This window comes from Sitophilus oryzae, unplaced genomic scaffold (genome assembly GCF_002938485.1).
Source record: "Sitophilus oryzae breed Bouriz unplaced genomic scaffold, Soryzae_2.0 scaffold_1494_pilon_pilon, whole genome shotgun sequence".
Lineage (NCBI taxonomy): Eukaryota > Metazoa > Arthropoda > Insecta > Coleoptera > Curculionidae > Sitophilus > Sitophilus oryzae.
This window is the reverse complement of record NW_022146163.1, coordinates 747654-760643: the sequence shown is the minus strand read 5'-3', so window position 1 is coordinate 760643 and position 12990 is coordinate 747654. Positions and strand designations below refer to the sequence as shown.

At 33.8% G+C, this 12990-nt stretch overlaps 1 protein-coding gene across 2 annotated transcripts in view; it reads left to right on the top strand.

Annotated features, from left to right (window-relative positions):
* The window catches only part of LOC115877466 (toll-like receptor 7), a 250597-nt gene that overhangs the window by 85936 nt on the left and 151671 nt on the right, over window positions 1–12990 (top strand). For both annotated transcript variants that reach the window (XM_030893620.1, XM_030893619.1), the window contains exon 3: window positions 10931–10970. The gene's annotated coding sequence lies outside the window, so the exon portion shown is untranslated. The remainder of the gene's footprint in view (window positions 1–10930; window positions 10971–12990) is intronic.

Below are 12990 nucleotides of genomic sequence, written 5' to 3'. Positions count from 1 at the left end.
CAAAGATTTTAAACATATTTAATCCCTATAATAAATGCCTTTTTTGGGCCCCAGAATCCAAAAATGAAATAAAATACCGGGTGTTCCATAAGAAAAAATATAACTTTGGTATGGATCTTAGTTGTGAGACACTCTGTATATTTCAAAATAATTTTAAATTATGCACATTGCCTTCCCACATATACCCAAAAAATATTTTGTTTCTACATCTTTCCGTTTTCGTATAATCAACCGAAGCGGATGAGGTGCGCCACCCTGTATATAAAAATGTTTAAGTATTATCGTTGATTGAATGAATTGGGAAGATACGCAACCTAATGGGTGAATTCGTGACAAGGCTGATTCTATTTCCCCATACGTCTCAAGTGTTGTACGGTGGAGACACCAATCGTTTTGCGGTCAATGCATAAAACACTTCTTATTTTCTCTAATTCGGCCAACGAAGACATATCGAAGACTGTGTGTATCTGAAAGCGACAGTGTTGCCATATTAAAATGTGTAAAGTACGTCTAGTGGATCTGTGTCTATGAAAAGAATGCGAATATTTTATAGATTGCTACCTATACAGGGTGTCCCAGAAATAAGTGCAAGTATTTTAACTGGTGGTATAGCTTAACCCCAGAAAACGCCTATGAGGTTTTTTTCGCGAAAATAAAAATGAAAATTCGAAATTTTTTGAAAAAATTTTTGGAATTTTTTTTTAGTTTTTAGTTAAAAAACATAAGTATTAGATTAAATTTACAAGAAAGAAAATCCAGAAAAGATCCAGTGGTTCTCAAAATTTTAGCAAAAAATCATTTTTTTTTGGAGATTTTCAAAGTAAAATAACCCTGTTATTTTGGACTTATTTGAAAAACGATAAGGAGAAAACATGTTTCTTTTATCGAGATCTACCAGCCCTTAAAATACTTGCACTTATTTCTGGGACACCCTGTATAGAAGCGGCAGAGAGTCCACGTGGACATAACGTGTATGTCACCGCAAAACACTCCGCCCACCAATATACAGGGTGAGTGTTAAATAAGTGCAAATATTTTTAAGGGTAGTATATTTCGACCTCAGAAACACGATTATGAGGTTTTTTCGCAAAAAAATTAAAAATTTGTGGGAATTATTTTAGTTTTTAGTTAAAAAACATAATTTCTTGATAATATAGCATCACTAGCGTGTACCAGCGACTTCGTTCGCGTCGAATTATTCATTTGTAATGGTGATGATTAAGCAAAGCAAGAATTTCCATTAACATACAAACTGGATAAAATTTTCTCACATTTATGTCAGCATGAGAAAAAACAATATGACGATATTATTATATAACTTGGTAGTTTGCCAAAAATCAGCTTTAACGTCAAGCAGTTTAAGCAGAATCGTCATTACTCAATGGTCATATTTTGTGAATCACCCTGTATAAATTTTTAAAAAATCTTAAAATATGTAAAACAACAAAATAAAATATATGTGTTTAAGAATTTTTCCGAAAAACTCACCGGCTTTTAAATAAAAAGTATCGAACCTCTACACTCTAAAGTCAATCTGTTTTCCAAAAATCAGCTTTTTACGTCAAGCGCTTTAAGCCGGATCGTGATTAAGCAATGACCAGGTTTTTTTGAAACACCCTGTATACATTATTAAAAAATCTTAAAATATGTAAAAAACAAAATAAGATATACGTGTTTAAGCGTTTTTTCGGTAACTTAACCGTTTTTTAAATAAAAAATATTGTAATATTTGAGGGGTGGTTTTACCCTCTTGGAACTGGAATTTCGAAAAATCCTTTCTTATCGAACCTCTACACCCTAGAATCAACCTGTATGCCAAAATTGAGCTTCTTACGTTGAGTGGTTTGAGCAGGATCGTGATTAATCAGTATGTCAGTCACTTAAGGATTTTATATATTAGTATAGATAGGTAGTAGATTAAATTTATAAGAAAGAAAATCCAGAAACAAATCCAGCGGTTCTCAAAATTTTAACAAAAAATAATTTCTTTGTGAATTTTCAAAGTAAAATAACTCGGTTATTTTGGATTTATTTGAAAAACGGCAAAGAGAAAATTTGTTTCTTTTATCGAGATCTACCAGCCGGATATTTGCACTTATTTAAGACTCACCCTGTATATCGCAATATTCTAAATTCCTTTTGTGCCAAAGGGAAGAAAAAAACAAATTAAATCCTCCAAAATAAAAGACGGTTTTAATTTCAGCGGCTGGAAATTTGAAAAGGCCTCCTTTATCAATTAATTCATAAAATCCTCAGGAATCTGCCACCTCCCCCTCTACTCTCCGATCTCCTTCTTTTCTTATCTTCCACGCTTCTTCTTCTTCTTCTTATACTTCTTGTTTCGCGGTGGCTGGAACCGCAATAAAATAAAGCGCCGGCATCATTCACTGTGCGTTAAAAAATTCGCCGCCACAAGATAGCGAACGAAGAGGAATTTTCGTTGTTTGACGGCGCTTTTTATCAATATTGCGAGGCGCGTAGGGCGTAAATAAAGTCGATCGAGATTGATTAAAGGGAGGGCGATGTGTAACTTTTGCTCTACAACTCACAGCAGATTTTGTTACATAAAAAATTATGTTTATAACTGTTTTATATTACATTTTCGCTTTTTTTAGGTCTCTTAGTAAAAATCGCTATGAGCAACCGTTCTCAACCCAGATATTTCTAAACGAAGTAAGTAATGCATGTCATCTACGACAAAAAAGTAAAAATGTTGACTAGATAATTATTAGACTGGATATAAGAAATTTGGAAATGTTCTTGTGCCAAAGATTCAACAGAAACTGTTTTATCATAGTTTCATTTGGAAAAATTTACGATTAATTTAAAAAAAATTGGCGTCGGGAGGCACGTATAGCCGCCCATACTAAAATATGTTAATAAAAAGGTGGTAGGCAGTAAGAAAACCATACCTAGGGGCTATAGAAAGGAGTATATCCCGGGATGGGGCCAGACTAGAATTTGTGGAATCAGGTGACCGCGAAATAGCTGACGAACTTCTACACAGTTTAAACTCTGCGAGACGCCAGAAGTGGACGGAAACTGTTGAAAATTTAGACTTTACAAAATCCAACAGAAAAGCTTGGGCATTATTACGAAAACTGGGTGGAGATAATCAAAGCACAAGAGTGGACATTCCTGTGACTCCAAACGAAATCACCTCTAATATTGTTGATACCTCAAGAGCACCAAGGGACCGTGCACACACAATCAAAATCAAGCGACAATTAAAACAGCTTAAATCATCCTGTGCTGAGGAGACAGCATACTCCCTGCCTTTTACCTTCGAAGAAGTATTAGTTGCATTAGAACATATTAAGGCTGGCAAAGCTCCGGGATTTGACGGCATCCACTCGGAATTCCTTCTGAATTGTGGTGAATTTACAAAGCGATGGTTGATGCACTTTTTCACCGACAATTAAAACAGGCACTATTCCACAGTCACTAAAAAGCGCTAAAATCATTGCCATCCTAAAGCCTGGTAAGCCTAACGACAAGCCACAAAGTTATCGCCCAATCGCACTGCTGAGCACAATCTACAAGCTTCTGGAGAGACTAATCTACAACAGAGTAAGCCCAAAGATAATAGAGAGTATACCGATTGAACAAGCTGGCTTTCGTCCTGGACGTAGCTGCGTAGATCAGGTTCTGTCCCTAACAACTTACATCGAAGCAGGATTTTAACGCCAAGAAAAAACATCATTTGTTTTTATTGACTTGACCGCGGCGTACGATACAGTTTGGAGACAGGGATCTGATCTATAAGCTAGCTAAAGAAATCCCCTGCCGAAAAACCGTCAACCTAATCGACGATATGCTCCGAAATAGACTCTTTCAGGTAAAACTGGGAGAGAAAGAAAGCAAAAAGATGAAACTTAATAACGGATTGCCACAAGGTTCTGTCTTAGCTCCATTGCTGTTTAATTTATATATCGCTGATATGCCTGCTACTTAAGCTAGAAAATTTGGGTATGCAGATGATTGGGCGATAGCTACAAGACACAAAAACCTCGAGGAGACAGAGGCTGCTCTTGCTGAAGACCTGTATTCCCTGGGAAACTACTTCCGCCAGTGAAGGTTGCAACCGAGCGCGGTAAAGACGGAAGTTAGTTGTTTCTATCTTAATAATAAATTAGTAAACCAAGAACTTAAAATAAGGTTTGAAGGTAACTGGCTGTCCCACAACAACACACCAAAATATTTAGGCATTACACTAGATAGGACCTTGTCCTTTAAGAAGCACCTCACACAAACTACAGCTAAGCTCAACACTCGGAATAATATCCTCCATAAATGATGCAGCACCACGTGGGGGTCATCCGCGAGTACCTTGCGCTCCTCTGCGCTGGGTTTGGTTTACTCTACTGCTGAGTTAGTTTGAATAGTTCTCACACAGGAAAGGTGGACGTCCAATATAATTTTATTTATTTTAGTTTTTATAAATTCAATATAATAAATAAATGTATTGCTCATGCATCTGTAGATGTTAGTAATGTATGGAAATCGCTTTTTTGATTTTAAAGAACATAACATAAATAAACATAACATACGTAAAATTTAAAAATAATCATACAGAAAGTTTGGGGCTTTTTGGTCTTACCTTATTAAGTAATTGTTATCAGGTAGTAATTGTTAATTTTGAACTTGATATAATGTCATTTTAACAGAACGTCAACGGTTTCTTGTAGACGTATCTGTTTTAAAAAAGTAAAGTGTTCTCGAATAGTCGAATTTAAATATTTTAAATAGTTTTTTTCTTTATTCTTTGTATTTTTTTGCTTCCGACGACGGAAAGAGATAACTCCGAAACGTTAAGCATTTTTTTCTTTGTTAGGCAAATTTGTATTACTGTAAACATAACTTCTGAGAAGCAGCGTCCGTTTAGGTTTAACGCAGAAGTGTTTACAAAAAATAACTATTTTATTTTGTAGATTTTCTTGCAGTGCAGTGGCGAAATACCCATAAAGGATTTTTTTGGAGAGAATATTATTTTTGCAATGTTTTATTTCGGTTTGTTTAAAAATTTCAATTTTTAATCAAGATACAGTGGAAATCAAGAAGTGGAAATGAATTGTACTTCTTATGCTGTATTAGTAAAGAGGATATAATACGGAGATCGAAAGAACTGATTAATTTAAAATTAGAGTAAGATGTAAAGATGGGAAGGACGAATCGGACCCTTAAGACTTTTATTAATTAATTGATAAGAGAGCTTTGGATTCTTGATAAAGATTAATATCATTTATATTCCTTAATTTTCAAAATTCAATTAATTTTTACATTATTTAACCACGATTAAGGATTCGGCTTAACTGATAAAGAGGACGCCAGATCCTTGACAAGAAGATGAGGATTGATATTTCTTGTTTGAAACTTAATTTATTTTTACGCATTATTCAGACGTACGCACTTTATAATTAGGGATTAAAGTTCCTATTAACTTAGTCTTTATCATCGAATTAAGATCTAAATTCTATCGATCTGCGGTTTCTCTGTTCCTTTATTGCCTCAAAAACAGCTCAATACCCGTATCTTGACTCATCGAAATTCTCCGGCCGGAGACCACTTGAATTGCGAGACACAACACGTCTAGGTTAACTCCCGGAATCCATTTATCACCGTTCGGTGCCCTTTTTTCGCAGCTTTATCTCCACCGATGTTTTTATTGTTCGTTTGAAGTGTTCAACGCATTCGTGGCGTTTTTAGGGCTTCCCCTATGTTTTTTTATAACGTACTAGAAGAGTCATCTATAGATCCAAGAGGATTATTGTGAATATATAATACTTATAATTTTTTTATGAATTAAAAAATTTAATTGGTATCTTGTAATTATTTGTTTAATATAAACAAAACATTACATTTTCTTCTGCATTTAAAGTATTAGGTTTTTAGTCTGTTCCGTCTGCCCGTTTGCAATTTTTTTTGTCTATACAGGGTGGTCCGAATTATATCCCGGAAACTTCGGCAGCATATTCTGCAAATAAAAATAAGTAAAAAAGTTCGTATAAATGTATGTTCTAAAATGTTTAGTTTCGGAGATACAAAGTGTAGAAGTTTCATTTTTATTTCGATTTTTTTCAAATAATTAAAGTAACGTCGATATTTGGATGAAAATTGGCGCCTGGGAGTTTTTTGACATGGGAAATTTGATTTTATTGTCAATATGACTTCTATTTGTCCACCTACATGTGTTTTAATTGTTTTGAATTTTTCGTCTATACATGTAGAGAACTACTGAGTGAAAAAATATATATTTTATTTATTTTTTACGTAAAAAATGTCTTGTAAAAATCGCTACGGGCAACCGGTCTCAAGATATTTAGAATAGAAATAGTCAATGCATGTCATTATTGACAAAAATAAACATGATGAGTAGATAGTTACTTGACTGAAATGATAAATTTGGAGATTTTTTATATTTTTAAATTAATTATAAATTTTTCTTCGAAAAAATGATGTTAAAACAGTTTCTGTTGAACTTTGTACACAAAAACATATCAAATTTATGATTTCAGTAAAGATTTCAGTCTAATAATTATTTAGTCAACATGTTTGATTTATGTCAATGATGACAGGTATTAATAATTTCGATTCCAAATATCTCCAGAATCATTACTCGTAATGACCAAGAAACCTCTATACGTTAAAAACGTCGTAAATGTATATTTTTATGCTCGGTCCGGACTCAAGTTTTATACAGGTACGGACGAAAAATTATTACTCCTCAAACCAGGTAAAAATATGTAGGTGGCGCCCTCTACAAGTAGGAGTCATATTATTGGCATGAATTCTCTCATGTCAAAAAACTCCAAGGCACCAATTTTCATCCAAAAAGTGACGTTACTTCAGAAATTATTTGAAAAAAAATCGAAATAAAAACTTCTACACCCTGTACCTCAGAAACTAAGCATTTTACTTGTTTTACTAATCTATCGTCGTTCATTCTTCCAATATGTTATGTCCATTTTAGTGAATTATGATATTTTAATTTTTATTGAAAATACTTAGCTAAAGATTGGTATAATATCAAACATATACAAGGGTAATATTAACTACTTCACTAAAGAAATTTTGACCATTTTTTAATACTCATGAACGGCTTAATCAAACGTGGAATATTAATTTATTATTACAGTCGTTTTAGATACGGTAATAGCATTTTTTTTTACGAAAATTATCTATATCTATATTACAGTGATTGTCACTATAGTGTGGATCGGTTCTTACTAAGAGCTCAACGTGGTGACGGCCAGGTCGCAACGACCAGCCAACGGCCAGGACGCTAGTGCGCGTTGTATCATTTGATTGGGGGTCGTTGGCTGGCCGCTGCGACTTGGCCGTCATGCGTCAGTGCGTTCGAGCTCTAAGACTAAATTACGTTTTAGAATTTGCAGGTTTCAAAGAGAAAATATTAAATTATAGAGTCTTAAAGTAGTGGCTCATGATTAACCTTAAGCCGCGTATAAATATGCCGAAGCAAGTACGAGACAAACCCGAAACGAGTATGAAACGAGGCTATAGCAAAATCTTTCCAAAAGGCGTACTAATATGCCGAGACGAGGACAAGACGAGTCAACCTCAAGCGGAATTCGTCATATTATAGCCTCGAGCCGAGCGATTTAGCCTCGAGCAGAGTCCCTGCCCAGTCGAACGGCGTTGTCTCGCGGCTATCCATTTTCAGTGGAGCCTTTGGCGAACCCACAAAATTCTTCATAGGGCTATGCGATACTGAGGCAGTATCGATATTTTGGTATCGGTTGTATTGAATATAAAGTATCGATACTTTAAAATATTGATAAATATATTAAAGTATTATTCGATACCATTCAATATTTTAAAAAATTAATTAATAAATTTAAGTATAATGTGTTTTTTAATTGGATTAGGATCGAAAAAAATCAACAGAAGTCCTTTGTTTTAAATTTGTCGACGTTTCGCAAAATTTATTTGCATCTTCAGGACACTACAAAGTTAAGAGAGCAAAATACAATCAAAAAATTTTAAAAATTTAACAAACAACTTAAAACACATATCAGTGGAATTCCACACATACACAATTGGTAAAACTACCCTAATGTTAACAATTAAATAAAATATATGTATATGTTATAAACTTAAGATCGCTTGTAAATAAAAATAATAAGGGATAGGGCCAGAATATAATCAGGATATTTTCTTATTCGCATTTAACGAAAAAAATCGACGATGGTGGCACTGTTTTATACAAAAAACTACCCGGATCAGAACTAAATCAGTCATCAAACGATCTCAAATTACTAAAAGCACTTGGAAGAAAATGATAAAACACTTAACCTAGGGTTGGCAACTTTGAAAATAAAAAATAGGGGCGAGAGGATAAAAAAAGGCACAGGCGAAACATTTTTGAAACGTCGCTCAAATGTCGAGAATTTACCAAAAAGTTATATAAACGGTATGCGATAAATATTTAAAATACACAAAAATATTTATACTCAAAACTTATTAAAATAAAGCAAACCATTGTCAACAAACTTTTTTTCAAGACATAAACTAACAGTAAGTAAACATAAAATTACATAAAAGACACAGATTAACAATTCTTTAAAGCATTGTGGCGATAAACGAATATTTTTTAGATTTTGAAGTTAGTATGTAACAAAGTTTTCAATACGTGAGAGAAAAGAGGACAATCAGATCAAAAAGAGGACTGTTTCTGGAATAGAGGACGGTTGGGAACCCTATTTTAACCCCCTGTAGCTACGAATCAAAGCAGAATTGGATTGGTTGATATAAAAAATAAATCTTATTTTTACGTGAGGAACTTCCCCACGAGAGGAACATGTTTTTTGAAACACCCTGTATATGTTTGTTTAATTTCAAAATAGGTAAAAAAACAAGCTAGATAAAATAAAGGAATTCATGATAAATTTAAATTATATTCGGACTGTTTACATTAAAAAAAACTGGAGAACGCCGACTGAGATACCTGGAGATAACGGCACGGCAGCGGCGTCGGCGGAGCCTTCTGCCAGTGCGGTTTTTTTTAGTCTTTAATTATTTTATTCAATAATATATTTTGTTATGTGGTTTGTATATCTATAAAATTTTTAAATAGAGTAACAGCGCTTTCAGATGGAGCGGACCGTACGCGCAGAGCGTCCGCACGGATGTTTTTTCAAGATAGCTCATCCGGACGGAGCATACGCGACCCAGGTGAAATTGTTCATATAAGCTCATGGTACTTGCTCGAAGTTGCGGACGGTCCGTCGCGGACGCTCCGTTCCATCTGAAAGCGCTGTAAGATAAGACCTAATTCGACTTTATTTATTTAAAAAATTAGAAATTTAAGTAATTAAGATTTAAATTATTAATTTAAATCTACATTTAAATGCCAATAACTAACCTGGAACATATATTGTAAATAATATATCTGCATTTCTTCATTTATAAAGTTGTATATTTTTTCAAGGTATTCAATTCGCCACATTATTATTCTATGGCTTTCCATCATTGCAGCACGCTTATTAATAATTTTTAAAATATTATTATGTATATAATTTTAAAGCTAATTCCCAGTTTTTTAAACCTTCGCCGTAATGTGCTTTTTGAACAGGGTTTTTTTAAGCTCTGAGAGTTTTTTTTTAATTATTTCTATGGCGGGAACTTTATTATTTTCATATTTGCCGTAAATTAAGTTTCTTAATAGTCTGGATAGTTCAAATTTCTGGATTTTTCTATATCGGATCGTTCCTTTCTTTGTCGATTCTCTTTATTTATGAGAGTACCGTAAGGAACTTCTGAGAGCATGCCCACCTTTTTCAACACACTCGATTTGCCTCTCTTATCTTCTATGTATCCTATATGTAAAGAAGCCTGTTTTACATCTTTAATTCCGTTTAGCAGAAATAGCGCATAATTTACGTTTGAGCCGTTAATAACTCGACGAAAAGTTCATTACGTTTATTCATTTTTCATAAAATTTTCATGTTTTTATAAAAGAAATCACTAATAAATCTTTGTATATGAGATTTACCTACTTTGGCTAACTTACCTATACTATTTTAGAGAAGACAAAATTGCATCTTTCTAGTTAGGATGCATTATTAACATTATTACAAATAAAGGAAAGAATATTTATTTTTATATAAAAATGGGATGTGGAATCCGAGCCCCTTGAGACTCGAGGCAATTGATCCGCGGAGCCGCGATGTATACGCCACTGGTTAAATAGACGCCCCAATCCTTTTGATGGTTCGCCAAAGGCTCCGGAAAAAACGGAGACAACGCCGTCCGGCTGGGCATAGGCTCGGCTCGAAGTTTAGACCCCGTCCCAATATGACGAGTCAACCTCAAATCCGCTTGAGGTTGACTCGTCTCGGGTGTCTCTCGCACTCGTCTCGACATATTTATACGCAGCTTTAAATGTGATTAACAAAAACCAAAGTTAAACCTGTTCATTGAGGATGACAATGTCTCCTCTATGAACACCTCAGTAGATTGAAGCTAAGAATCAACAAGCCCACCTTATCACTGAGTGCGCCGAGACGACAACCACTCGTGTCATAAACTTTGGTACGACTGATATCGGAGATGGAGAACTACTCTGTAAAACCGTCTCAGATACTGGCTTTGGTCAAAGCCCTGTAACTATATGACGAGTTATAACTCAATGAACTTTTCCCCGCACATACAATCTATATCTACATCTAGTCAAGATCTATATCTCTAAACCTTGCATATAGGTATACTGTACTTGTACTGATATCTATTAAGAGACAAAGTTTACAAGTAAAATTTAAATTAAAATTGGTATTGTTAGATATTTCTTACTTTTGAATTGTTTTAAACATACAACAATACAAAAAAATTGAAATATTTTTTTTGTCTTGGGGTGTAATTTGAAAAATAATGATTTTTATTATAGTTATTTATTGAGTATCTTTATTTTCAGATATTTTTTGCTACGCGGAAATCAACTCGTCGCGTCTAAGGTAAGCATAAAACTACTTAACTAATACTTTCATATAAAACTACAAAATATATACAGGCAAAGGTGGATGGGCCATATGGGAAAACGGGAAAATTCCCGGTGGGCTGGTGGGAAGATGGGCCGGTGGGCCGGTGCCGATCAGAACTCAAAAAATATTGATTTAGCAAAAATTAAATGGTTAATCTTCTAACTAAAGTTACGTAAGATTCTTAGTGACTGCCTAACTAATAATAAATTTGCATCAATATAATCGTCAGTTGCTTTTAAACATAAACACCAATTTGTAAAATAACTTTTGTTAGATGTCTTTCTCTGAGACACTTATAATTTTAATAAACATCTGTTGTTTGTTGTTCCATTTGAAATGTTTTATTATACAAGGTGAGTCTATAAGTGCACCTTATTTGTGTTGCTTTGTGCAAATATTTTCAGGGCTGGTAGATATGAATAAAAGAAACATAATATATTTTCGTAATACGAAAATAATAATTTTTATCGTAATAAGTATAAAATAAGTCCAAAATAACCGAGTTATTAAGGTTTGAATTTTTTTTAAAAAAAATTGATTTATTTTTAAAAAAATTTGCCACCGAAATTTTTCTGTATTTGCATCTCTTTTTGTGCCGCAATATCAAAGATTAAGAAACTATACCGTGGGAAAATTTGCGGTGAACAGGAAGTTCTAAAAATTTTTCTAAAATTTACAGGATAATTTAAAAGAAAAAGAACGATTTTCAACATCTTTTTTTTTGGAAAAAAAACTTCATAGACGTGTTCCCGGGATCGAAATATGCCACCGCTTAAAATATTTACACTTATTTAAGACCCATTCTGTATAGTTTTACCACTATTCTTTCATTAATAACTAATAAAGACTCCGACGGTCGTACAGCAGAAAAGAGTGAATATCATCTAAATAGTCTCGATCTAAGTGTATACTAGAAATACGGTAGCGTAGCTTGACCACTGGGGCCTCCGTGCAATACTTTTCGAGCTCCTCTGAGTAAAAAGGTAGGCGAATTTGACGCCGTTGACAGAGAAAACATGAAGATGGCTATATCTATGCTTGATTTGAATTGGGGACGGACTAAAAGCCAAGTCTTGGAACAAAAAGTTAAGTCTAAGTTGTTGTTTAAATTTTGCTAGAATAATTTTACTAAAAATTAGTGAGACAGAGAGAAGAAAGAAGTTAAATGAGGTTTAAACTAGACTAGATAAGAAAATATTAATATGTCTCCAAAATCCAAATATTCTTATTAGGGACCGTAACATAGCATCTACCCCAGAACACATTTATATCCACTGCTTAGGTATTGCCTAGGTTTTTTTTCGTTTGAGTCATGGCATTATCATACAAGATGCCAAATGTAGAAACGAGGAAAAGTTACGTGATGAGAATTATACCAAAATTAAAACACGTATACTACATGACGAGGCTGCTGCTGTACCAGAAAAGAGAGAATTTCTTTTTATAATCTGTAAGAAAGTTAATATACCTGAAAAGCTAAAAATAATGTATTTCACAGAGGATTGGGCCAGCTGAACTGAATGAATCAGGAAGTCTTAAAGTTTCTCAAAATCAAGATCAAATTACCGTTACCGATAATGGAAATAAAACAGTAGAACCCTGTGAAACTAAGCTATTTTCTAGTAAAAATTCAGATGTCCGACCCGATATTGATCTTTATAAAAATTTTGATCAAGACAATTTCAATATTTTTAAAAAATCGGAGGGAAAAGAGATGTTTTCGCTCGAGCGAAAATCACCCCAAATAAGGGTGACCCTTATCCAGGGTGTCCCAGAAATAAGTGCAAGTATTTTAAGGGGGGTAGATTTGGTCAAAAGAAACAATTCTTCTCTTTACCGTTTTTCAAGTAAGTCCAAAATAACCGATTTATTTTACTTTGAAAATTTAAACAAAACATCCTTTTTTGCTTAAATTTTGAGAGCCACTGGATCTTTCCTGGATTTTCTTTCATGTAAATTTAATCTACTACCTATGTTGCCAGATTATCAAGAT